General features: G+C 47.9%; 1 long non-coding RNA gene across 6 annotated transcripts in view; it reads right to left on the bottom strand.

Moving 5' to 3' along the window:
• LOC107195952 overlaps nucleotides 1-4,773 on the bottom strand; it is an 85,098-nt gene that overhangs the window by 9,513 nt on the left and 70,812 nt on the right. The gene's annotated exons all lie outside the window — the stretch shown is intronic.

A 4,773-nucleotide genomic window follows, 5' to 3' on the forward strand; every position in this document is an offset into this window, starting at 1 on the left:
CTCCCTGTCTGTGACATCGCGTGTCACAGAAAAAGTAAAAAACCAAACAAAACAAAAAAACAAAACAAAAACAAACCCCACAAAATGAGATGGGACTTTTTCAAAGCCTGAAATAGGTCAGGTCTCGGCTGCCTCTTAACAAAACCAACCAGAGACAAGCAACTTCCTTAGATCCAAAAGCTTTTTTAAGAGTTTGGTAACGAGCTGTCGCAGTCGATCACTTAATTAGTTCCACACAGGAGAATCACCTCACGCTCTGAAAAGTGTCTTTAGGTCTCTGCTCTTTGCAGACGCTTTGAACACACTGTGTATTCTGTCCTCGGCGAACTCCACGCGTGCGTGTATGTCCACGTGTACCTATGAGTCATACACGTGTGAGCATGTGCAAATGTGTGAAGGTGTGTATGTGAGTGAGTGTGTTTCCCATGAGACACTAGGCTCTCTCAGGAGCTTTGTCAGAACACTTAACGGCATACGCTTTGGACTCGCGGCTCAAGGGTGAAATCCAGATGCTGCCGCTCTCCAGCTGTGCTACCTGTCACAGGTCGCTTCACCCGTCTGGTTTCTTCACCTGTGAACGGAGGTAACAGCGCTGCCCATCTCGCCAGGCAGCCGTGAGAGAGAACGCGGGAGGCGGTTTGTCCCACGCCTGATAGAAAAGTTCTCAGCAGGAAAAAACAGATGTCACATGGGCTCTCTCTTCCCTTCACGGTTCCTGGAGGAGTCGTGGGCTTCGTTTTCGTGTTTTGAGAGGACACGGCTGTTCCGTCGGTGTTGTGGATTCTCTGCCTCACGGCAGCATGTGGATTCTTGTCTCAGAGAAGCCATCCACTCTCTCTGTCGTGGGAGAGGGACCTCTCCCGGTTCCGTCTGGCCCACTTCCCATCTGGTGGCCCAGGTGCACACGGCACACAACTCCGCAACGCTCACACCAGAGCTGTCTGTGTGGAGAAGGGGGCTCCACCTCCCTCCACGCCATCCGGTCCAAGGCTCAGCGTCCTCCACAGATGCAGAGGAAGGAAGCCAAGCCAAAGGAATGCAACGGACTCTGGGTCCAACGGATCCGTTTATTTCAAAATGACTTTGAATTCCACGGAGTAGCCTCTTAAATTCCCACGTGTTGCCCTCAGAAGCAGGAAGACAGGGACGGAGGAGCACATGGCCTTTCCACTGGAGGGTCCATGGCAGTGACGCTTTGGGGAAACCCTTCCCCGTAGGGAATGCCCTCCCTCTGGCTGCTCACGGCAGTCACTCTCCAGCTCCCTCCCACCCCTTCAAATTCCGTCTTCTAAACGCCCTTTGTGGGGACGTGTCATATTTAGAAAGCCGATTGGTCGGTTACGGTTTCAGAATTGTTTACTTATATATTCAGCAAATTCCATGTAACATCTTCCACGTGGTAGACTCTGAGCTCAAAACTGGGAGGAGAGGGTCGTTTAAGATACTGTCCCTGGTTTCAAAGTGTTCACTGTTCGGTCGAGGAGAAAGATAAGCAGATTCGTGATTTCAGGGTGGTGCAGTCACCGCCAGGATGGATGTGGAAGCCGGGGATGGATGGGATGGCGGGAGAACTGGAGTAACCCATCAGGGTCGCGGAGCGTGGAAGGGGCGGAGCCAAGATGTGAGCCCGGTTTCTATGACTACGAAACCCATGTGCTCACACACCAAGGTAGATGCTTCTTTACATAGATTTTGACGGAGAACTAAAAAATGATACTTAGATTCTGAGATGAAAGTAATTCTACGATCATATAAATGTGGGTTACGTCTGAAAATTTTTAAATTATACATTAATTTTTAAAAATGACATTTTATAGTTAATAATAGTGATACGAAGCAGGCTAATAGAGTGGCGCAGGCTAAAACATACAACCAGAGAGAAAAGTTTTGTTTACGGCGTGTCTGTAACGTCAGCATCAAACCGCACGAACGGGGTCCTCAGAGTTTTTTCTGTCGGTCAGGATTCCGTCAGGCTGCACGTAACGGAAAGTGGACTGCAGTAGTTTCCAGAAGGGCCGAAGCGGCAGTTCAGGTCGCAAGTGGCAGGTCAGGGCTGGTGTGTAGCCATCCAGAGGCCTCTTCCAGCTTCCCGGCCCACCATTCTCGCCATGCGGTTTGCATCCTTGCGGCCGCAAACTGGCCGCTTCCAACTCCGGGTATTGCATCTACCTGCAAGTCTAAGGAACGGGGACCAGGCGCAGGGCACGAGTTGCCTGCCGGCTGAGCTTGGCCTTTTTCATTAGAAAAACAGCCCCATCGCCCTGCACTTTCCGCTCATTGTCCCCTGCTGGGTAATACAAGCACCTTGAGCTGTAAGGACTTTGGAAAAGAAGGAAGAAAATGCATATGAGTGGGCAGCCAGCACGGTCTGCCACTTTCCCTTAAAGTAGATGAACCATTTGCTTAAACTCCTGTTCAAACCGTTTGTTCTCTTACAAACCTCGTTAAAAACACATAGAGGGTAAGAACACAATCCAATTCAGGCTCGTCTGAGGGGCGCGCCGTCTACATTAGTTGAGTCTACGTGACCGTCGCCCGTACGCAGGAAGCAGGTATGTTCTCGTCTTCCTCGTATTGCTGCAGCCCCAGAAGGTTTTTTTTGGTGAGAGCGAATCGGTTTCTTGGCTATTTTATGCTTTCAAGTGAAATATGACTATAATCCTTGTATTATCTGGTTCTTCTTTCATTCCTCCTTTGTGCCATTAGTTATTTTCACTGGGTTGTAATAAAAGTTTTTATAAAATGTGCCTTGGATTTAGAATAAAAATTAACAAAGAAGAACTGAATAAAAGTGTGAATACAGAAACCAAAGGGTTCAATAATGAATCACTCAACACATATTTATTGAGTGTTTTTCCATGGCCAAGGTAATTACTTTACAACACAAACCTTTATTATTTCCCCTGGCACCTGGCATACTGTACGATACATGATGGTCAATAAACGTTGCTGATTGACGAAACTGCGTCTAGCAGGGGATTTAAATGGGCAGAGAAAAAATGTCATTTCACCTGTCGTCATCATCATCATCGTCGTCATCGTCATCATCATCGCGTTTATTCATGGGAATCGCAGAATGTTATTTTTAAAGCGAAGAGGAAGAATGAAAGTTCTGGGCTGCTTAGAATTCCCGGAAAAAAGATGTGGAAACGAGACCAGCACCCACAATCACCCAGATGAAAGTCTTCCGGACATTGGGGTGCTGCTGCTTTATGCTCACTACTTTGATTATTCTGCTTTTAAAGCGGCCGAGCCTTTCCTCCGACAGAAAAATGCATAGACAACAGATGTTTTGCATTGACAGGCACTGAAGGTCCACCTTGTTTGCGATAGCCCATGTAGAAATCTGCCCACCTGCAGGCAGAGGCGGCTAACTCTGAGCCTGTGTGAATCAGGACCAGGTGTTACAGGGGTGTGCTCGAGATCAGCCCAGGGGAACCGAAATGCCCACACGTTTTGAAAGATGACATTGTAATACAAATGCCAACTGATCTATGTACTCGTTTAGTCATTCAACAAACACGCGCGGAGGGCCTGCTGCGTGCCTGCTACTATGTGATAACGTTATGAATATAGCAGCGAACAAAAAAACAAGTACCTGCTCTCACAGAGCTTCCGGTTTTGGCAGATAAGCCCTCAGTGCATATTTATCAAGTGACTAAATGAGTAAATGAATAGATCAGTTGACATTTGTATTACAACGTCAGCTTTTGAAACACGTCGGTGTTTCAGTTCTCATCTGGTGAGAGGAGACTGATCATTAGGGAATAAACACACACACACACACACACACACACACACACTAGTGTTAAGTACTCGGAGGGGGCTGGAAGGGCTGGGGTTGGGGTGCTGTTCCAGATAGGCTGATTGGGGACGGTCTCTCTGGTTAGGGCGCATTTGAGTGGAGACCTGAAGGAACTCAGGGAGGCAACGCGTCACTCGTGAAGGACGATTCTGTATGGGAAGGCAGCGTGCGGGGAAGATCCGCAGGAAGATGGGGCGACGCTGGCGGCTCAGAGGGCTGCCGCCGTAATCCAGGTGCAGGATGATGGCAGCGGGGGCCCGAGCAGGGGGCCGGGTGCTTCTCCCCTTGGCCCTTTTTCGTTTTTCTGTTTTGCTGTTTCTCTGGTCTTCTCTTCTTCGCCTCTAATTCCCTAACCACAAAGCAGATGGAAAGCCTTGGGCCTTCAGCACTAGTGTCCAACTGGAAGTCCTTTTAGTGGGCGTAATGTCTGCCACAGCAGTACGCCGTCCAGAAGCCTCTGTCCCCTTCTGAACGTATTTAAAGAAACAGTTACGTTTCTAGACAACAGAGTTCGAGGCCCCTACTCCCTGACCTTCCCATCCCTCCTCACGTCGTGGTCCATGTTTTTATCCTCAAGCCAAAAGATGCTCTTGCTCTTCTTTATATATTCATCTCTCTTTCCTCTAACCATCATCCGTTCTATTTTCCTTTCCTTAAAATTAGATCTTTGCCATCTGTTAATGTTCTATTCTTTAGCTGTATTTTCCTTTGCTAAGTACCTGGTTCTAGTCACTCCTTGGATAACTCTGCTCAATTAAGACCGTCTGTATTTACATGGTTCTGCTTTTGTGCTTTCTAATTGTTTATTTGTTGTTTTTGGCATTTCTGTGATGATTTTTGAACTTCTCAGAAGTGGGTACTGTTTTGACCACCTCCTCTCTCCAATAAGTGTTCCATATACAGAAGTCACTCTGTGAATGGCTAAGTGACAGCCAGTCCTCTGTTGATCTAGCGTGACACCTCACTTC

This window comes from Pteropus alecto, unplaced genomic scaffold (genome assembly GCF_000325575.1).
Source record: "Pteropus alecto unplaced genomic scaffold, ASM32557v1 scaffold65, whole genome shotgun sequence".
NCBI lineage: Eukaryota > Metazoa > Chordata > Mammalia > Chiroptera > Pteropodidae > Pteropus > Pteropus alecto.